General features: G+C 47.9%; 1 protein-coding gene across 7 annotated transcripts in view; it reads left to right on the forward strand.

The window, feature by feature from the left end:
* The first annotated feature begins 3,690 nt into the window (after positions 1–3,690).
* ELFN1 (extracellular leucine rich repeat and fibronectin type III domain containing 1) overlaps positions 3,691–22,586 on the forward strand; it is a 101,436-nt gene continuing 82,540 nt past the window's right edge. For 6 of the 7 annotated variants that reach the window (XR_003399468.1, XR_003399469.1, XM_026859007.1 and 3 more), the window contains exons 1-2: positions 3,691–3,832; positions 19,056–19,168. The gene's annotated coding sequence lies outside the window, so the exon portion shown is untranslated. Of the gene's footprint in view, positions 3,833–5,594; positions 5,619–19,055; positions 19,169–22,586 lie in introns of those variants that run through there. The other variant, XM_026859004.1, reaches the window with a different exon arrangement.

Raw genomic sequence — 22,586 nt, forward strand, 5'->3', positions numbered from 1 at the left:
GCTCCGGCCCCTTTGGCTTTGGGAGGGGTTCCGTGGGGAGCTCCTCTCCCCCTGATCTCCATCCGCCTTTCGCCACTACATCCCTGCTGCGGTTACATAAGGCAGAGGAGCGTGTAGCCAGCGCTAACGTGGCCCAAAGCATCGGGGTCTCACCCAGGGATGCCCAGAGCTGAACTCAGCCCCGTCCTCCTGTCCCCCATCCTCTGCAGCACCTGCCCCACTGCCTGGGGTGAGCCACCCCACTGCCTTCCCTTGCCTGCTACAGGGGCTGTGCCTGCGGGTCACGCAGGCGGGCAGCTGCGGGGTACAGGGCCACACAGACATCCACATGTGCACCCCCTGCTCTGCCCTGCAGCCTGCACTTTGGCAAAGCCCGCGCTAACGCTTCTTACATGCATACAGTCCTTGCTGTGCGCACCCCCCCCCACCCCCCCACCCCCCCGTTTGATGAGGCAGCCTGGCTCTCGCAGATGAGTCCACTCCAAAGCGATGCACGCCAGAAGTGTTTGCACACAAGCACACGGCGGTAGGTAGCCCATGGGTCCTGCTCTTGCACACACGTGGGCTAGTGCATGCCGTGGGGGCTCGCCAGTGCCGGCACAGGGGTGGCGTGTGCTCTCCCTGCCTGCATGCTGAGGCAGGGAACTCGTCTTGGATGGGGCTGGCTTTCTCCTCATGCCGGCTCCTGGCCCGGGCCAGCGCTGGGAAAGCTGCAGGCCTGGCAGGGCAGCCCTGGGTGGCTGCGGTGGGCAGCTCTGCGGCTGCCCGTGGCTTTCCCCTCCCTGACCGAGGTGCTCTGAGCAAGGATCAATAATGCCTTTCTGATTGGCTTCAATTCCCCATTCAAAGTAGTCACTGCATTAGGACTTGATTTTTCTCCCCTTTGACTCCCGGCCAGATTAGATTGTGAATTTGGCTGATTTCAAGCAACTGGGGGAGGGAAGAGTCATACAGCGAGTGAGAGAGAACTGAAATATCCTACAGGATCCCCTGGAGGGGAGAGAAATCAGGTCTAGATAAGAGCTTGTTCTCCCTGTCTAGCTAATGCTTTCCTGTTTGATGATCAGAAAACACAAGATCTAACCTCTCACCAGGACGGCTTAACTATGAAAGGTCAGGCTTTTGGCTTGTTCAAGGTGCAAGGTTTATTATTATGAGCTATGGATTATTTATTTCAGTTCTCCCATCATATGCTAAATATAGGATTGCACAATGCATGCAAACAGAAGGACGTGGCCGGTGCTTCGGAGGTTTCTGAGTCAGGCTCTGGATGTGGCGCTGAGGTTGGAGAAGCTGCAACAGGGACGGGACACACGGTCCATGCTCCGGAGAGCCTTGTGCTGTCCTGCCTGCTTGTAGAGGCTCAGCCCCATCCTGGGGCAATTTTTAACTATGCTTGTCTTCCTTGTGCGTGTGCTGGGGGTTACGTCAGTGATGCCCTGTGTCCCAGAGGGACACAAAAAGCCGTAGCCAGGCACATCCCAGCCATGCTGGTCCAAGTGGAGTTTCTTTGTCAGCTGCTTTAGGGCCAGGATTTCCATGGAGAAAAGCCACAGCAGCACAGCAATGCCTGCAGCATCCCAGCTGCCAGCACTTGGCTGTGAATTAGTGTTAGCTCCAGGTGTAGCAAAAACCTGGGTTTATGTGGTTTCTCGGTAAAGGGCACTGGAAAGCCCAGTAGAGCAGAGGAACTTCAGAAGGAGCTGCTGGAGGGCAGTGAGGAGCCTCAGGAGGAGAGGATGTGGGGTTGGGGGCTTGTGGGCTGTGCCTGTCTGAGCTATCTCTGTGATGGGTGGTGTGGGGAGGCTGCTGGTGGAGTCACCAGCAAGGCTTTGAGGTGGAGGGGAGGGGAAGCTACCTCAGGGACTGCAAGGCGGTATGCGCTGGGAGCACAGCCTGGATGGTGTTCTGCCTGATGCGGTATGGTTGCTGGAATTTTTGGGTGTTATGAACTGTGGTCCTGGGGAGAGTCTGAGCGAACCTGATGGCAGGGGCTGAGTGCCTGGGTGTGGTGAGGTGGAGGTGTGATGGTCAGCAGTAAACTGGGCTCAGAGGAGGCTGGTGGTGGGGAGAGGACCTGGGTGGTGCTCTGTAGGACAGCTTTGGAGCCATGTGTAACCCCAAAGGGTGGCTGAGGAAGGAGGCAAATCTGTGAAAGCAGTAGGGCTGTGGGGATCTTGTGGTGAAGGGGCTGGAGTGGAGGCCCTGAGCCTTGGTTCCATGTCTGTTATACACCCAGGAGAGCAGTGGCAGCCAGGGTGGACAGGGCATGGTGCAGAGGATGAGCATGAAATGGTACATGAGGTGCAGTTTGGCTGTTGGAGTGATGAATGTGTGTACGGTCCTTAGTACAAGGGTTGTCTGGGTCTCTGAGACCTCCCCATAATAGAAGAAAATAATAATATCTAAGAAAGGAACTGTGAGATTAGCTCTGGGGGAGCTGAGGGGAACCTGGAGCCTCCATGCACCACGCAGAGCTGGGACAGGAGGGTCTGGAGGAGGTGGCACTGAGGGCTCAGGGTGTGTATCAGCCTGTCTAAGGGAGCTGGAGGGACATGGGAGGAGGCCGGGGAGGTGGAGATGGGAATTGGTGTGGTTGTGACAGTGGCTTGAGGGAAATCTGGGTGCATTTAAAATAAAACCAACCCTCAACAAACAAACCCCCCCTTATTAGTCAGGGGAGGCTTACAATCAGTCATTTGGGTCTGCCTTCTGTACCGCCTGGCATGGACCCACACGATGGAATGTTGCAGGTGTAATTCAAGATGACCCGGCGGCCAAAGACCCACAGGTTATGAGGAAAGCCCTCTGCAAACGGAATTGTTGTCAGCTGCCCTGGGGAGCAGAGCAGCCCGCACCCCTGCCCTGGGAGCCTGAGCATGTTCTCCCCTGCGGGGACCGGTGGGGGAGAAGCGGGTGTCTTGGTACGGGGTCAGGCCTGTGACCCCTGTTCCTGCTGGGTGGGATCCTGCCCAACTCGAGGACCAAACCATCAGGTGTTTTGTTCAAACACACGCGTATGTATGCAGGGCTCTCGGTGGGAAAAGACAAATGAATGCAACCCGCTGGCTTCCCTCCACCTCTCTCTCCTTTGTGCTTAGGGTGAATCGGAGGGGAAAACTCAAGGTTTGTGCCTTTTTTTTTTCCCCTCCCCCATTTCAGCATTTCTTTAGGAGCTGGACAAGGGCAGTTTCTGTAGCTCACTCATATTTTTAAATCGGCGGGAATAAGTTTATGGAAACGTGTGTGTTTTACTGTATCAGCTGCTCTCAGCTTTTAGCTTTATTACAGTTAAGTGCAGAGTCTTTTGTGGGCCAAACTCATTCATTGTATTTAATGGAGTTAAACGGCAGGCAAATTTGGCAACTTGTTTGTATATATCTTTGTAAAATGGACAGGCAGAGATAATAAAATTTTATATTTTATATGACATCTTTTAGGGAAAATTCTTCCAATATGTTTTATAAACAGCTTGCATATTTTGCTACAGTATATGCTTATTCCTAAGTACGAGACATTAATGCTGCTTCTTTTTTCCCTTTCCTAGAGCTATGTATGTGAGTGTGAACTTGGATTCACCTATGTTATTTTCTTGTGCTTCTTTCCTTACAAGTGCCTTCATCAGTTTTAAACAATTTCATTAGATTTCTTCTTTTTCCCTTTGGTGTATTTGTATCTCTTCCTAGAAACGCAGGTGTAGTAAGAGCCGTAAGCCTCACTGCGAAGGACTCGGAAGGAGGGAAGAATAATGTATGTAAAGCCTCTTGCTAAATACCTGAAGCACTTCTAAACTGTCCCAGCTGCAAATGCAATATCTCGGGACCTTTCACAGGTACAAACATCTGCTGTGAAACCTTTGAGGGGCTGTGGTTCTTTTGTTGTGTTTTGGGTTTTTTTGTTGGTTGGTTGGTTTTTGTTGTTGGTTGTTTTTTCTTCCCCCTGAGATGCTGTTTTCCTCTATTTCCAGGGTGTGATGATATAGGTTTCTTGACCTATTATGGGCCAGGCTTAATTCCTGCTTGTGCAGGGCCTTTCCCAGTGTAACAGAAAGCAAAAGGACACTTGGAGCTGTAGAAAAAACTGTATTTCTAGAAGATGAATTTGTTTTTTTAATGAGGTATTTGATGTTTTTCCAGTCTCCAAACAAATTAGACCTAGACCTTTGGCTACTGAGCGTAGGGAGGGGAAGTGGTTGATGAGCTGAGCTAATTTATTACACAGTTTTGGCTTATCAAATGGTCATCATTACCCCATATGGAGCACTTGGGTGTGTGGAATTGAGGGGAGAGAATACAGCTGTACAGGGTAAATGTGAAAAAATGGTGAGTGATAAGAATGTAAAATTCTGGTGACATTAAAATAAATTGTGGGTAGTGAGGCGTGAGATGTATCTGATGTCAAAGGAACTCTATAACGTATTTATATCCCTGCTCAGGATTTGCTGGCATTTCTAAATAATGCATTAATTTAATTACACATTCTTAATTAGTGTTTGCTCAAATTGGAACACCACCATTAATTTACTTTTACTGCCTCTTATTTTTATTTTGCTGGTGTGGTGGGTTTCAGTTTCTGACTTTTTCCTCTCTCAGCTTTGAGACTTTTAACACGCAGATGCGATGCCCATGCCGTGAACTGCAGCTTCTTTGGTAATACAAGTTTTCCATATTACAAATAGTTTTTATGCTCACAGGCTGCACAGTGCTGACCTGACCCTGTAATTGGAGAAAGAGAGAGAAAAAGAGCCCAGATGTGAAGTGGCTTCTTTCAAATGCTGAGCATCATCCTTTCTCGGTAGAGCAGGGCGATTGGTAGCATACTGGAGCAGGATTAGGCCCTTTGGGCTCCCCCAAGCAGGGGGGACTTTTGTGTTCATTTAATGTGGTGTATTTTTTGTTTGTTTTTCCTTCCTGGAAACTCATGGTAGTTGCAGGGATGGGTGCTCCCTGTCCCTCTGTAGTCTTGTGGCTGCGAGCACCCAGGGGTGCTTCTTTCTGCTGCTGGCACCTGGAGCAGGGTCGGGGAGGCACAGGGTGCTGTGTGTCACCCAGTGGGGCTTGTGTCTGTCTGTTTCCACATGGGGAGAGTTGAGGGATAACGTGTTCAGTGCTGTGCCCTTTATTGCTTTGTCCTGAGGGAAGACATGCTCTTGAGAGCTGCTCTCTGGTGTTTGCTCTTCAGTGTCTCCTGGCGAGGGCAGCGGGGTCGGGGGCACGCGTGCAGGGTGGAGCCTGGCGGCTGGGGCACTGGTCCTCTGCACGAGCCCGGTTTGGGGTTAGCACTCACTTGTAACAAATGTATTAGCTGATTTATTTAAGCTGTAGGACGATAACAGATCAGGGGAGACTAACACAAGCCAAGACTGCTCCATCCAAGCTGTGCCTTCCAGCAGCGGATGAACACTTGTTTCAAGTTTGCAGTGAGCAGGTTGGGCTTTCCTACCCCCTGCCCCTTTTCTTCCTTTTAATTCTTGTTTCTGGCTTTGCTTCTCTTCCCCACCCTCTGCCCACACTCTCCTCTCGCTCGGAGGCGAGCGATGCAGCCTCGGAAGCCCCATTCATCACCGCCTGCTAGCGAGGCACTAGCAGCCGCCGCCGCTCCGTTGATTGACTGTGGCGGTGAGTGAATTTAAAATCATTACGCTCCTGAGACAGCTTTTAAATATGACGAGATAAAAATCAAATCTGTAAGAAGCCTTGTGAAAAGGGTGTCTCCAGCCAGGGAATCCCGGGTGCTGTTTGGATCTAGGGGAGACCCCGCTGCTCTGGACCTTGTGCATGAGCCTGGACCGCTCCGTGCGGTGAGATGAGAGTGGGCAGGCAGCTGCCGGTGGAGAATTAAGTAGAAATATTTCACTGTAGAAAAGACTATTGTGTAAAGCCATCCATCTGCTGTCTATCTAATACTTTGAATGAATTAATGAGCTGATTGATTAGGGAAAGCTTGCAGCAGCCGGGTGAGGTAGATGATTCTTGTCCTCATGTTACAGGTGGGGGGAACTTGAAGACACAGAGGTTAAGGATAAGGTTTCTAAGGTGGTTTTTTTTTTGCCATCAGTGAATGCTGTGGTTAAGACATTTGTCTGTGTCTTGTTTTACTGATTGATCGACCTGATTTTGGATGCCTTTTGGCTTGCAAGAGCAGCCACGAGAGCTTGGTACAGCTGCAACTCAGCCCTGGAGAGTCTCAGCTCGGGATCTGATCTTCCAGCGTGTTTGTGGCGAAACAGCACAGTCTGCTACAGCTCTTGGCTGTGATGTTTGTAATCAACAGCCTCTTCTCCTTCCGCTGGATAAGACAAACTCTTGCCATTTCTTACAACATTGGCTGTTTAACACGCCTTCCTCTCGCCCCGCAGCCTTTGCCAGGCAGGGCTTTCCATAAGCATCCCCCTGTTTCTCAGAGTAACTCTCCTGGCCACCTGCAGCTTGCAGAGTCTGGTTGCTGACGGCTGGATGCATGGAGCATCTCTCTCCTCTACACTACGATGAGTGCAGCTTTTCAAGAATGGTGCATTGAGCAAATGTCACTCCACAGCCCCAAAATCTATCAAAGGAAATGACAGCGGCTGTAAGCATTAATCATCCAGTATCATCAAAATAAAGTTGTTGCAACAGAGCGTTGTCAAAGGATAAATGTCTTGACTTCAGCTCAGTGCTGGTTCTATTAATCTGGCAGTTCACCAAGGTATTCTAGGAGGAACTGGTAATTGCATAGCCCAAGTGCTCATCTTGTGACATTATTAATTAACTCTTCCCTCTCCAGGCTGGTCAGCTGGTCAGTCTGATCACAAGGAAAAATCCTGGGACAGCTGTGGAGTTGAAGTAGCTTTTCATTACTGCTGAGAAGTTTGTGCCTGCCCCTGCTTGAGTAAAAGCAGGGGTGTGTGGACCAGCACCGAAGTGGCATTTCCTAACCACCCTTCTGAGCTCTCATTGCAGAAAGAGTAGAGCTGTTAAGGCAACACAAAAAAAGGCAATGATCAAAAACACCAAAAGTATTGAACATCTGATTTGGTGTATAAAAATACCTGCTTCTGCTTTACTTCTGCCCCAGGATGTGGCTTGGGAACAAAATCCGTAACCCTCGTGCTGGTTCTGCCCCTGCTCAGGGCACAGCAGGTACAAATGCTGCGAGCAGATGTGAGTGTGATGAATAGGGCATCCGTCAGGGCTGGCAGGACGAGGGATGTGACCACTGGTGTCACCAAACCGATTAACTCCTGGGGATGGGGGAGGCACTGCAGTAATGTCATTTCCAGCCACCTTCTTCTGGGAAGGTGGTGCTGAACAGTGAATTGCAAGGTCTGGCATGTGCCCCAAGGGGATGGAGAGCTGCTGGAAGTGTCTTTCTTAAAATCCAAGAGTTCAAAGCCTATCTCTTGTGTTTTATGGCACAATTGAACTTTTATGCTGCCTGGGTTTGAGTCTCTGTCTCTAGAGGCTGCGGGGACCTGGCCTGTGCTTGGCAAAGGCTGTGCATGTGCCCAGCTCTGCTCTGCAGGCAGGTAGGACTGGAACTGCGGGGTGCAAACAGGCTGTGTGGGGATGGACGCCCCCGAGCCTGTCCTGTGTTGCTCACTTGGCCTGGCTCCTATTTACCTTGTCTAGGGAAATGTCGGAGCATGGGTACAGGAATAATGCAACTGCTTCTGGAGAACATCTACCACAGAGGAGTAAAAGGAAGACTTCAATACATCAGCATGTTTCAACACCTGTCCCAATTCACAAAGGAGAAGAAATTGGGCTGTGGAGTCTGTGTAACTGCTTCATGCTTAAAGAAAGAAGGGGAAATAAATCTGTGGCATGAGATTATTAAAGCAATCATAAAATCATTTCGGTTGGAAAAAGCCCTTAAGAATGAGTTGTAATGCTTACAAGCAAAGTGAACATCACCACCCCATCAAAGTTCAGAGTTTTTCACATTGCTTACTGTGTGGGTCAGGTTTTTTTAATCTTGAGCTTCTCTGATTGTTTGCAGAAAAATCCTCTTCTGTATTAAAAACCTTTCTAGTTGTGAACTCAGTTGTAGGTTCTCTAATTCCGCACTGGCTTTAAGAAAAAGCCCCAAACTTTCTGCATGACTTTTCCCCTTCTCTCTCAATGAATAATTACTAGTTCTTGTTCTGATTTTTTTTTTTTGTTGTTGTCCTTTCCAGTCCCTATCGTACTAAGAAAACAGCCATAAAACAGCATCATGTTGTATAACTCTTAGGATGACATGCACTGGAACTCTTACTTGTGAGCAGCATAATGCACTTCATTTTAATTAAGCTGGGCTGGGAAATAAGTGTGTTTCACATACTGACCTTGCTTTTCTCCCCATTTGTTTTGAAGTCCTGTTGTCCATATTTTCAGCAGGCCAAACCTGAAGTATTCTTGCAAATACTGACCTTCTTCTGTGGTTTAGATTATAAACAGCTCCTTGGAGCCAGGGCTTGTGGGGTTCGTTGGAGCTGCTGTGTTACAGATGACTTGTTCTTCTGGAAACAGCTCATAAAGAGATGGCCATGGGGACAGATGGGAAATAGTCTTCAAAGCTTGTCAGGTTTTCTGTGACCATCTGAGAGCCCCTTATAGCTGTAAGGGGAATCGCGCCTGAAGAGCTGCCAGCTGTATTCAGTGGGTAAACCTGGAGGTGAAGTGACATGCCCAGGGTTACCTGAGGTATTGGTGCTGGAGCCTGTGCTGGGACCAAGTCCTCTGACACCTGCTTCTGCTCTAACCATGAGCCTTATTTCCTTTCTTTGTCCTTAGTTTTGCAGCGCAAGGAAATTTTTGCTTAATTTTAAATGTTCTCCTAAATCTTGGTGACGGCAGATTGACGTAAGTGTGTGCTGGATCAGGGCCTGTTCTCTTATGCATATGGATGCGTACACAGCTGTAAGCATTTTCCATCTTTAGGCTTCTGCAGTCCAAAGGAGAGCTCTTCCTTCCCTGCCCGTGAATGTGTCCTCTCTCCCTGGGCAGCAGTGTTGGGTCTCCTATCCTCCAGGGTGAGAACATGGGCGTGAATTTGGGTAAAATTGCTGGTTGCTTTGATAGTTTGTTGTCCATGGAGTTTGCTAATGAAGCTGGTGTGTGTGGGCATCCTCCTGGGATGCTCAGAAGTTGGTCTTGGTGGTGGGATGAAAGCCTGCATGTTGCGGTATGATCTCTGGACCACGTGAGCTCAGAAATCCTTCCCAGCCTGATGCTCTTGGAGGTTTTGGGTTGTGTCATTGGCAGAGAATTACATGTTGGTTGTGTCTTGTCTTCCAGAGCTTGTCCCGGGTCTTGCTGTTACTGGTGTCACTGGCAGCTAAAATGCAGCTGCTGCCTTGGGGGTGAGTGTGAAAGGTTCTTCGTCATCACTGTGCAGTATTTGAGTTTTCCTAGAGGTCTCCATCCATTTACCAGCATGGATTGTGCTCATGAAGCTCTGAGATCGTGCTGGATGACAGCCTGATGAAACTGCAGGTGGAAGATTTTTTAAAAAAAAAAAAAAATAGTGGTGGGGAGCAAAAGTCAGCCCAAGCCAGTTTATAGCAATTCCATCTTATTTAAATCAAAATGATTTAAATATTTTTTAATCCGTGTAAGAGCCCTGAATGAGTTCATATTACACGCACACGTGTAATGCTTGAGCAGGGATGGCAGCAGGGGTGTCAGCCCTGCTTGGATCCGTGCTTATATGTGAGGAAGCAGCTGGGCTCCCTTCAGCCCCAGACTGGCTGGAGGGTTTTGATTAAAGTGTTTTATTTAAACAGGGGATTCATTTTACCCTTCAGTTGGTGAAAATTATTGGTGTCTTGACAGGTTGGGTCTGACTATCTGGAGGCAAGGGCCTTATCCTTCTCCTCTGCGCTTTCTGCCTGCTGGGTGCCTGGTGACTTGAGGATGCTCAAAATAGCCCCAAATCAGAGCTGTGCCTGCCCAACCTTCTGGAGAGTCACGAGGTCACTGGTGTAACTGGGAGGAGAACTTGTCCTTCTAGCTTTAAAAATAGCTGTATTTTCTGTAATGGCATTTTCCTTGGGGCAGCCCAGTCAAAGTGCTGCTGAGTGGGAAGGGGTGCCAAGATGCCCCAGTTAATCCCATTTCTAAACCACGTTTGTCTTTAAAAATGAACCAAACCAAACAAAACTCTGTGGGCTGCTTCTTCCTCCCAAAATATTTAATTTTCCTGACTTCCTATAGCCAGGTTGAAGATGTTCCCTCTGTGGAAAATGCTCTCTGATATCACTAAATAGCATTCTGTGATCTTCAGCATCTAAAGTGTTTAGTTAGGGTCCAAGGGTGTGGGATGGGTTTTTTTTTTTTCAACCCCACCTCTGCCCGTCCTTACCAACGTACGGGGTTTCTGACAACGAGCGATCTGGGTCTTATCATTGGGAAGTGCATACCCAATGCCGTGAATACCAGACCTGCACTTACATGAGGAGGCAAATGCATGAATTTTTCCACATCAGTAAGAGCTGGAAATTCTGCTAAAGGTGTCTCCAGCTGCAAGTAGTGAGATACGGCTCTGCTAGAGACTTCTGAAGAGGTAGAAACCTGCGTAGAAAATTTATATGTGGATTTCATGCCTCGGAAAGCCATCTATAAGGAAAGCTGCAGGTGCTGGCCATCTTTCAGCCATGCAACAGGTAACTCGGGCTCCCCAGTAGCGAGGCTGATGAAGCACAGATATTGGGGCTGTCTTTTAATTTGACTTCAGAGATGTTTGTTAGGGAGCTGTGGGCTGGATGCTGGCTGGTTGTCTTGAGGCTGTAGCGCAGCCAGGTACATGTGGGGATGTGTCAGCCCCTGGCGTTGGTGTTGTCCGCGTGAGTGCCTCTGTGCTCTGGCTGTGTGGGGTCCTGCTGGGTCAGCTGCTTCTGTCTCAGTTTTTATATTTAAAAGCTCCATTAAAGGTTGTCATGGCCTGGGATGCAGATGGAATTGAGGCAAATTGCCCACAGCCAGGGCAGGGGTGGTTGGGGCAAAGTTACCTTCCCAATTACAGCCTCTAGTGGTACATGCTGAAGGAAAAGGAAAAGCAATAAGTAAATTGAACCTCTGTTTGTTGTCCTTAAGATCTGTCTCTTAGCTAATGAGGCAGACAGCTGAACCTCTTATTAAATAATACTACCTAGTTGTAGAGTTATAGGTAGTAACTTAGTTAAACCTGAGCTCTGTATTGACAAGGGGCTGAAAACAGCACCTCATTCTCCCAGTGATTTGATTTCGCTGTGGAGGCTATGTTAGGTGTCCTGGTAACGAGGGCATGTCTGTACCTCAGTGAGCTCTGGAGCAAACCGACCCTGGGAGGGAGCATCACCTCTGGTTGTGGCTGTGCTATGACCCTTCAGTGCAGCAGTGCCCTGTTCCTGGGGTTCCCACAGCTCTCTGTGCCCCCAGCTTTGCCTGCTGCCATGTGCACCTCGTGCAGCATCGCGTTGGCTACCTCACTCCTCTGCCCTCTGCCTTACCCCCTCCTCACTCCCCATGGAGCTGTCATGTGGTTTGGTGCCCAGCACGTAGCTAATATCTATTTGTAAGACAATACTTCAGCATTACTTAGTGAAAACACAGACAGCATTGTACAGCTGGTAGCGACATTGATTGAAGTGATATTTAATCCAAGGAAAATACATGATACATTGTCTAGGATTCCTTGCTTATCCATCATATAATGCAGTTCATGGGGATTAAATATCCCTCCTGTAAAGTTGTTTGAGACCACTGTTATTATTTGTTTTGCAAATGATCCTGACAGGGATGCTGAGTGCTATTGATTACCAGTGGTTCTTTAAAAATTACTATTATACCGCGAATTATGAACCTTGGGGGTATCCAGTTATGTGATAGGGGAAAGGCATTGGTGTGTAATGACACATATGCATCATAATAAATTTGCTCTTCCTTTATAATGGAGATTGAAAGGGACATGATTTATGACCAGTAGCATTAGCTGCCTGCCATGGTACGTCCAAGGTAACATGATAGAATTACCTGGTTGTTCATTGTGGCAAGAAGTGCTAATGATTAAGAAAGCAATCTAGAAAAAAAAAAGGAAGGGAAAAAAAGCCCTTATTCTGAGCAAAATCTCCTCTATCCTCCCACTTAAAATATGTAAACCACTGTTCTAATTCATAAATAGCTAAAATCCCTCCATCATTCTCCCATGCTCCGCTCCCAGAGCATCCACAGAGCACTACATGGATGAAAACCAATGCTGCCAGTCTTAGAGGAACTCCTGGGTTTGCTAGGAAAACCTTCACAGAGCTCCTGACCATGGCTGTGATGAAAGTGCAAATGAGAGCCCTGAATCAGCGGGGAATTTCAATGTGTTGGTGTCCTTGAAGCTGATGGAGGATACTCGTGTTGAGTTGTGTGCTCTCATTCTTGATGATGAACACATGATAATGCAACTGCTTATCTTCCAGGCTCTCCTGGTGTTTCCCAGCTCCATAGCTGGGGACTGAACGCTTGAAGCATTTGAGAGGAGCCAAAGGGCTAACTTTGGGCTATGATGGCTTGAGATGTGTCACAGAAACCTTCCCCACCTTGGCGATAGTGCTGGATGCTGTGACTTTGCCCTGACCACGTGCTCTGGGCAGTTGAGAGGTGCTTTTGATTGTATTTCCATTATGGGATGGCACGGAGGGCTGGTAGGGAGGATTTGATGCCAGGTTTGCCATGGGTAATGCATTCAGGAAGGTGTGTGGTGTGAAGGTTAAATCAGATGCTTTTTACCATGGCCGTTCTGTGCTCTTGGCATCCTGCTGCAAATACCAAATGATGGCAATGCAAATCAGCCTTTTCCTCATCACGCTGCTGATCTACAGTGGAGCCCACAGACAGCGAATGCCTGGGTCTATGCTTCTATATTATCATGCTCAGCTACTGCGGGAGAAATACATGTCCAGGAGCCAGTGCCAGCAGAAGCATGTGTAAATCAAAGGGAAGGGAAAAACAGTTTTCCTTCTTCCTCCGGCACCTTCTCAGCATCTTTTGTCATGAAGCCATGTATTGTATTGAGAGTCAGCAGGCTGCTAGTGTGGAGAAATACCCATACTCTCCCTGAAGTGCCCGTGGGCAGGAGACCTCGTCCACAGTTACTGATTTATTTTCACCCTGTGTTCATTTATTTTTCTGAGCAGCAGTAGGGACACTTGCACAGTAATTTCTTTAAAGAGACTCAGCACTTGATAAGATGGCACTTTGAGGGAAGGAGGAAGTGTGTGCTTGTTTAGGTGTTATTCTGCGAGCTGTATGACATCTAAAGATCCAGTTACAGCCTTCCATGAATCCCACTAGCTCACTTGGAAATGGAATGGAGTAAGGCTGAAGTAGCAAGAGGGAACTTGGAGCCCACACATGCTAGTGGTCAGTGGAGACTGGATGCATCCCTGACGATGAAGAGGACTGTGCTGTTACCCACCTTATCAAGAGGGGTTATTCCCCCTGCATGAGGTAGAAATAACACCCTGGGATGAGGCTGCCAGGCTGTGTCCTGCCAGTCTGGCTCCTTGGCGGAGGCTGAGGATGGCTGAACACCTTCCTCCCAGAGTGATGAGGAGCAAGGGCTCCTTGTGAGAATGCTATCAGTGGAAATGCTGCCCCTTGACTTGCAATAAAGTAATTATTTATCATGCTGTTTTCTCAGCCCAAGTGCTCTGCAGGTCACTGTGTGCTCTACCCCATCTCACAACCTGTTTGTAACCATGCTGTGATTCAGGAGTAATCGACAGCTACAGAGATGCTGTTTGTCATCAGGGAAGGGCCATGTGCAGAGGGGGCTTTGGATTTGCAATAAAAACTAAATCCCAGGGTTTTGTCAATGCTTCAGATATGAGATTCTCCACTTATAACAACAGAGAGCTTTTCAGAGGAATTGCAATTTCAAGATTGTGGAAGAGAGTGAATCCAGGAGGGGAGATTAAAAGGTGGGACTCAGAAATGTTGGCACAGGGGACCTCTGGGAGTCCACAGTCTAGTTTCTCCTTTGAAGCAGGACTTTATCAGGCTGGTGTTAACTTTGTCTAGGCAGGTCTTAAAACACCTCCCAATCTGGATGTAGATGGTGGTTTGGCTGCTCACGTCCCTGCCTCCCTGGGGCATCAGAGGTATTTGGAGATACAGGTCATGGGTTTCATCCTGTGACTCCATGGACCCAATGCAAGATCCTCTTGTCACTTCAGAAAGGCAGGGGAGGACCTGAGCTGGAGAAGTTTTTGGGGATGGAGGAAAAGGCTGTCTCTGGCAGTTTATTCATCTTCTTTATCGTGCCCAGGTGAAGTTGGGTCAATGTACAGGAGATGCCCTTATCAGGAGAGTGCTTGACCTCTGCAGAGGTGTGCACAGACGTGAATATGCTGGGGAATGAGGTTTTTCCCACCATTACCTTTGTAGGTGACCTAACCCGATGTCTCTGATCTAAACCCTCCCAGAAGAGAGAGCTCTCTTGCAAGAACTCTTTGAATAGCAAACACTTCATAGCAACCCAGGGGAGGCTGGAGTGGGAGGAAGAGAGCCCTTGTCTCTTTCAGCTGCACTGGGTTGGATGGACCTCAGAGTATCAGGTATGAATGCTACTGGCACTGTCATTACCTTAATGCTTTGTGTCACAACTGTAGTGGGACACTGTCACATGTATGGATTCTGGGAGGTCTTTCGATCCAGCATCACATCACATTTTATGACAAAAATCAATGTAAAACGGTTGTGATTGGAGCTGTGTCCTTCAACCCGGTAACTGGCTGCATAAGTAAGTCACCAAGTTATCGTGCACAGCAGCAAAGCAATGCATATTCAGGAGGGAACTCTGAGTGACATAGGGGCTGCACGGCTGTCACTGAATTGTGCAAAGCAAGTTGGTTGGGGTGAAGGTGGGGAGTCCTCTCTGTCCCCTTGAACACCCTAGGCAGAACTTTGACTATGCTTAGCGGGACCAGCATCACTGGGATTGTGTTGCATGAAGGTGAGACACAGATTGGGGCAGGATTTGCTTTTCTTTGGAGGTTTTATCTGGAAAATGTAGATACAAGAACATTTCTAGGGTACCTGGCATGGCCTCTCCCCACCCTGGACCATTGCCTGTCTTTACACAATCACTTGCATGTGTCAGGCAACACCTTCCTGCCTTGATAGCATCTCCCTTGCTGGGGGAGAGTGAGATGGGCAAAGGGGGCGTCGGAAGCAATGTGGCTGTGGTTTAGAGAAGGTTGTAAAGAGGTTTGATCTCAGTTTAGGAAAACTACTCCCTCTCTTGTGTGCTAGTTTTGACTTTGAATTTTTTATTTTCCTTGCTGCCGTAATGAAAGTCCAAGTGCTCCACAACTGCAGAGATCCTGATATTGGAAAGTAGCAGCCAGCATGCACCGTTTCTCTGGAAAAAGGGACCCATCCAAATGGTTCCTTTATGTCATGCTCTAATTTTGCCACTGTTGGTTTATTTTTGGTTTTGGCTTCTTTTTTTCACTGTATTCTTAAAACTTCCCTTTCAGGGCTTAACAGCTTAACCATTTCAAAATCATGCCAAGCGGAAATATAGCATACGATTTTCTCACTAAACATTGTGCTGATCACTCAAATGTATTCTGGATTTGTAGAAAAGCTGCAAAAAACTGGGCTGAAAGAGGGTGAGAATTGGCACTCGGATGAGGAGCCAGGTCTTTGCGTGCTTAGGAAAGATCTGGGTGAGCAACCAAAGTGCTCCTTGTCGCCTTCTTGCTCTGCAGCATCTCCTATTGACATGGCTCAGGGCAGTGTTGGTGGGCAGGTGGGTGGGCTGACGTGCTGAAGTGCAGATCTCAGTCCTGAGGTGGGAACAGTCTTTAAACGTGGCTCTTGGTCCTGGTTGTTGGTCCCTGATATCTGAATTATGCTCCAGGCTCTGCCAGATTCCTCTCTGGGTTTCCGTAGGTCCCTCAGTCTCTTGGGCCTTCCTCTCTTTTCCACAGGAAAGGGTTTATAGTACCAAAAATAGTCTGTTTTCCAAGGAGGGGCTCTTTGTGACTCTCCCTGTTCCTCCAAGTGAAATACAAAGGAGATGGTGTTTGCCACTGATGTTGATGTGCCAGAGCTAGCAGGAAAACCTTACTGCTGGTGTGCAAAGGATGCTTTGTAGTTGCACAAGTGCCTTCTGACATGCTCATTTTTCTGCTGGGATTCGTGGCTGCTCACTCTGCTTGTCCTGCTGCGATGCTGGAGGATTCAGGGTGGGAATGGCCCTGCTTGTGGTCTCCCCTGGTGCTGCTGGAGCACCTCTGATGGGAGCAGATGCTGCTTTTGGGAGTCGAGATAAGTGTTATCTGGTCACAGGGACAATCCTGTCCCATGAGAACTCATTTCTGAAGGATCTGTTGTGAGACTATGAAGAGCTGCATTTTCCCAAGGAGGGAGAGACCAAGGAACGCTTCTGTAAATGCGGACTTTCCCTTGGTGCTAAAATGGATTATCAGCATTTAATGACTGTTGTGGCACAGGTCATTGTGTGAACCTGGGCTCTTGGGGTGATGATATGGGCACAGGCTGGGACACAAGAAGACAACTTGGTGTTGCAGAGCTGTGAGGTTGGTTCAAGTCCTTCTTTCCAAAACAAGGGTAATGGAAAGTTATTTCTCTGCCATTTTTTTGGCTTTTTATGGTTGTTTACATTAGAAGACCTTTGAGGTTCCTCACTAGTTGGAGAAAATGCCTGTGGCCCTGAGCTGTGGAGCTGGGGTCTGGATCACCGCAGACTCTATTAAAGATGCTCTGAGCTGGAATTTGCTCTTTTGTTATAGCTCTCAGGCTTGCAGAGTGAAGTGAGGGACAGCTGAAGATTATTAGTAGCTTTAAAATTAATAATGTTTTTTTATTATTAATGAAAGATTAAACATTATAAATATAATCCATGCTGTCTTGTGTCTAGACCAAGAATGCTCAGGTTCCCTCAGTGCTGTGGCTCAGGCAGCTGGGAGCTCTGTGTTAATGTGAACAAGGGGTTTCCCAAATCCGGCTTATTTGGCAGAGAATGTGGGGAAGGCCTCAGTTTGCTTTCCACAAGTCTCAGCTGCTTAAATCCTAGTGCAGGGCACAGTCAGGATCCTGTGCCCTGCCAGTGCCATGTGCTTTCAAAGCAGCCCCAAGTCCCTGCTTGCATTGCAGACCAAGAGCCAAATGTGGTCCCGTGATTTATTTATGATATTCCTAGGGGAAAGGGGAGGCAATGTGAAGGTCTTTGGGCTGCAGGTGGAGGTGAAGGGTACAGCTTAGATAGAAACCACAGAGTGAGGGTGCGAATTGTGGATGTGCAGCGAGGAGGATGGACGGGCACATCTGCTGCTTGAGAACCCTCTGGCTGTTTGGGGTGCAGGAGAAGGGAGGAGAGGGATTCCTCAGATTGTCTCTTTGCCTCTCCCAGGTAAATCCCTGCGGGCAGATGTGGTTGGCACATGCAGAACAGCTTGGCTTGATGCGTCAACATATGGTCTCCAGCCGGTGTGATAGTCTACTCAGAGCTGGGAGGTGGGGAGCATTAAGGAAGCTGGGGGGCAAAATGTCTTGCCATGATCTTCAAGGAACAGTAATGAAGAGCACTTTCTGATATTGCTTGTATTGGAGGAAACTTACCCCCTCCCTTTTCAATTAATAACCACCAGGGAAAGAGACTTTCCTAGCTTGTAGGGGAACAAAACCGGAGAAACCAGCTGCAGTCATGTTGTTGGAGAGTGTCCGGCTCCACTTGAGTTGTTTTTCCACTATTTGGGTAAATAAGTTAAGACAATAAGAAGGGCTGCTGAGATAGTTGGCAGTGAAATGAATCCCCTGGGAGATCAGGGCAATGTTGTTTATTGGTGAGGAGCTGCCTGTGCATGAGGGGTCAGTCTTGCAGTTATGTAGAGAGAAGGGAAACAAACGGTCTCTGTTTTAGCACCGGATTCATTGCAAGGAGATATGCCAAGGATCATTAGTGCCACAGCCATCATTCTCTTTTGCTTGGATTAGTTTTTTCCATTTTTCTTTTTTTTTTTAAAGGCAAAAATAATGGCTGGTTCCTGTTAGATCAGATACAGACAAAATAATAGTGGTATCACAAAGATTGAGGTCTGCAAGATTAAATTTGAAAGGGAGGAGAAATGATAGCTTTGGCCTTGCTTGCTGTTACACCAGCTGTATGGATAAATGACTTGGTATGCAGATAAGCAGGGCAAAAATAAGAGATGCTCAGGAAGAGATGGCAAGAAAAATAGGAACTAATCAGCAAATTCAACCACTGTAATAATGCAGTAAACATGGAAAATTAGATTATATTAGCTCCTCTGCCTCTCATTGTATATATTAGCCACGAAGTCATCGATAAGCAATTCACTGTAAAGATGTAGTGCTGCAGATATCAGGGCTCCCCACTCCCCGGGGAAGGCATTTGCGATGCTGAAGGGGAAAGTTGTCTTTTGAACCGCGTAAGGAAGAAGCGGCTCAAGTCGAGCTGGGGAAGTGCTTGCAGCTCTCTGAGTTAAAAATCTACTCTCGGGAAAAGGACAGCCAGTCTATTTGTCCCCAGTGCCCAGGCGGCAGTAGCAGTATGTGCTGAGGCATGGCTTCATTGCGGCCTGGGATGTTCCCCTGGTGTGGCAGAAATTGGTCTGCTGCAGATTGTTTTCAATATATATATGTGTGTGTATATATATAATTTTTAATAGTGAAGTCTATTTCCATTTTGTTCAATATCTCATGAAGAATGACAAGTAGCCACTGCAGCTTTTTCCCTTGAGTTCAAGTAAAACCCGCATGTAACATTATTTGCAAATTAGCTTCATCCCTCTGGCTCCCAGTTAAAGTAGGAACGGCTTGGTCTGGGGTCCCTCCCAAAATATCTATTTAAGCCATGTAATGATTCTGACTCTCTCGCGCATAGTAGATGAAAGAAGATCCACGATTTATTTTTAAAGCTTTGAACCCCAAACATGGTCGATCATAGAGGGGAAAAAAAAAAAAAAAAAAAGAGAAAATCAGGATAATACAAAGCTGGAAGAAAAGCAGCCCTATACTTCACAGTAAAATCAGTTTGGGTTTTTTTTTTTTTTTGCACTTTTTTATTAACAGCTCCAACTATGATCAGTGCATAAATCTACCTGCAACACAGGATGTTGGAAAATTACCGAGACACAGCCGCGTCCTCCCTGCTGCTTGGTGAGAAAGGAAGGATGCGCCTTCAGGTATGGGCTGGTCTATTGTTTTATCCTCTGTTCTCTGCTTGCATTGCACTAAAACTACTTATTGCACTGACTAGAGGGGGAAAATAAAGTGTTTGCAAGAAGGAAACTTCAGAAGTGATTCTCTTGAACTTGTCTTGAGACACAGCTAAGTTGTCTGCCTGAGACCGGCTCTGCACCCAAGCAGCTCTGGGCTCTGCAGCTCTATCTGCTCTGCCTGACTGGGCAGAGGTGGTTAACGGTGTCATTTTTGTCGTGCGTTTGCTGTTGGTCTTAATCTGCCCCTGTGGAAGTTAATTGTCCATCTCCTCTCGATGATAAAGGGTTAGGGCAGCGCTGGGCGCTCCCGCAGCCAGGAGCGGAGCAGCTCTGCTCTCCTCCCTGCAGCAGCATTGGGAAGCGGAGCACATGCTCTGCAATTACCCCTTTCCCGGGTCAAGTCGAACACCGCATATGAAATTGCTGCTTCCCCAGCACTGTAGCAGCTTCTTGGGGATTGCACGAAGGGCTGAGCAGACTGAATCTGCGATGGCTGCTGCTGAGCAGCCTTTCTGGTGTAGGAGCAGAGCTAGACACTCCTCCTGGGCTTTCTTAATCCAGCCTCAATCCACGCACTTCAAACAGGAGCCTTGTTTTAGGGCTGTGCCGAGCACTCGAGTCTCACAGCAGGCTGCTCTCCTGCCTGTAAGGGCCAGCAACAAGAAAAAAAGCCAGTTTTACTTTGCTTTGGAGAGGATGAGGCTTGTTCCCCCTAAGCAGGGGAGGACAGAGGAGCAGCGATTCCTAGGACAGGGAAAGGGAGGGCTGGTGACTTTCAGAGCGTGGATTTTCTGACAGTTGTCTGACACTAGGTTCAACCCTGACAAGCCACTGTCCCTGAAACACTGGTCCAGCATGGCAACCGGATTATAGCCATCACATCCATCTCCCTAGGGAGAAAAAAGGGATTTGCAGCCGCCGAGGCCAGTTTAAAAAAGGCCAGCCTTCTCCTGCGTGAAAGATTATGTGCTTTCCGAAATATGTGGTCCTGGAGCGAGCAAGGACCCACGCATTACTTAATTTTTGGCAACTGCTCAGCACTGCCATGTTGTAGGTTGGGGTTTCTCATTTATCTGGGTTGGTTAGTTGCTTGCTTTGTCTCCTGAGCAAGTGGTTTCATGCAGCAACATGAATTAGCCTATCTGCATCTTAGAGTTTATAAATGCATGTCCAGTGGGACTCATCGCTTCCAGTAAAGCCCTTTCTTTTCATGGTGTCTGTCACTCCAGTTTGCATTTCCTCATCACTGTGCCTGTGTTTGCTCCCTGCAGTGACCATTTGGGACTTGCAGTGGACAGATTGCTCTCACTGGGGCTGACTTTCATCCAGGGCTTCTTAGGAAATGGCTGTGTGTGAGCACTGGGGTCCCCAGCGTGTAATGCGTGGTGCCAAGGAAACCCATGGTAGGACCTGGTGTCCTGACATTGTGTTGGAGTGTGGCCATACTGGTGGGTAAATGGGATAGCGAGATGTGCTGGGGGTCTCAAAGGAGCTGCATATTTCATTGCTTGAGTAGGTCTTTGTTTCATGGATGTATTGACCAGCACCCAGGTTTCCTCATCTGGGAAATGCTGGGTATCTTCGAGAAGCAGCTTAGATCAAGTTGTGACCACTGAGGGCTCTTGAAGTGCTGTTGAGTCATGTCTGGGTTATGCAGGTACTCGGATACATATTTTCCAAAGAAAAAGACGAGGAGGCAAAATGGGGGGGATAGGTGTTAGAAGGGGGTTAGGTGACAGAGCTCCTCTCCTCATGCAGGGTAACCATTTTACTGAGTTTTCAGCTGGTTTTTGAGACTTCTGCCGCTTCTGCCTCAGCTGTGGTGCTTCATCAGCACATGTTTCAGCATGGTGAGCTCTCGCCAGAGCTCCTCTGCAGCCAGGGCTGGTTTATGTTTTTCTCTTTAGCCTCCCCTGCACTGGAACGCGCCATGCACAAGTGTCAGAGCCTGACACCACTTGCCAAGAGATGCTGTGAAGGTGGGGTTTGATCCCTGCAACCTGCATTTCTTGGGAGAGCACCAGCATCCTGCTAGCCCACGGGGGGAGATGCCTTTTCACCCCTTCCCATCCTGTATATGACCCCTCGTGCTGCGGCACATCCATGCATGCCTCCCTCACCCCAGGGAACTCTGTGTTAGCACAGGAAAACATTGAATGATGCTGCACATTCAATAGCTTGCTCCTCTAGAGTAAGGCAAGGGCTGAGTGTAACGCCTTTTAATATTCCTTCTCCTAATTATCCTCTTAATTACTCAATGAAATGCCCAATAAAGCAAATCACTATAATTTCTGTTTTATTCTCTGCCTTTTGCGGTTTTCTTAAGAGCACAGGATCCATTAAGGAGGCGCTTTCTCATGAGGGAATACTTTCCAATAGATCATACTTACAAAATGGGTTTATGTTCCTATCCTGTGTTTCATCCTCTTTTTCTGTGCCAGTTTGCTAATTACTGGAGACACTGGTGGTTGGGAAGCACTGCCTCCCTTGCTGCCCATCCCCGCCGTAGTGAAGTCACAGCTCTGGGTTTGTGACATCCCCATGGCAACGGCTTGTGATGTCACTAGTGGGGATTACAACTTTGTGAAGCATCCAGGCACAGGCAGCAGGGCTGGAACTCAGGCTCTCACATGTTTTTAAATAGAGAGGAATTAATATGCAAGAAAGTCTAAGAATGCTTTAGGGTTTCCTTTTTTCTTTTTTTTTTTTTTTTTTTTTTTTTTCCCCACTAGCAGTCCCATTCCCTGGCCTGCAGCAAGCCCAGCTCCCTCGTGCAAATTTGGCATTTGCCTGGGGGGAACTGAGCCCTGCAGTGGCCCCGGTGGAGGGTCCTGTGGCCAAGGGCTGGTGTGTTGGACATCTCAGTGTCCCTGGGGACTGCAGGTGACCCCCACCCCACTCCCTCTGACTCTGCACTTGGTGGTACGGTGAACCTACACCCAACCTGGGGGCCATAGCCCCTTGCAAGAGCACCCCCTGCCCAAGCTTTGCCCCCAGTCCAAACTGCTGTCTCCATTGGCTTTCTTCAGTGCTTTTTGTCTAATACTCATAGTATTAGCATAATAAGATGCTGCTCATGTACAGAGACTGAGGGAGGAAGATTCATGTGCATACCTCTCCAGCAACAGGAAAATCATGTAATAACAATACTTTATTTTGCAACTGGGGAGGAAATCCAGCTCACATGGCCAGTACCGAAAACTGTGCAAGGTGTTTAAACTGATGGCACCAAAACTTACATGGGGAAGCCGCCTGACTGATATTTATGTACCTTATTTAGCCAGTAGAAGCAAATCAAGCAGGCGGAAGAATCAACCTCTTTATTTTAGTTTTTCTAAGGTAGGAATAAAAATGATATTTCAAAGGCCGATGTGTCTCAGCT

Source organism: Athene cunicularia (genome assembly GCF_003259725.1).
Source record: "Athene cunicularia isolate RWA chromosome 14 unlocalized genomic scaffold, athCun1 chr14_part1, whole genome shotgun sequence".
Classification (NCBI taxonomy): Eukaryota; Metazoa; Chordata; class Aves; order Strigiformes; family Strigidae; genus Athene; species Athene cunicularia.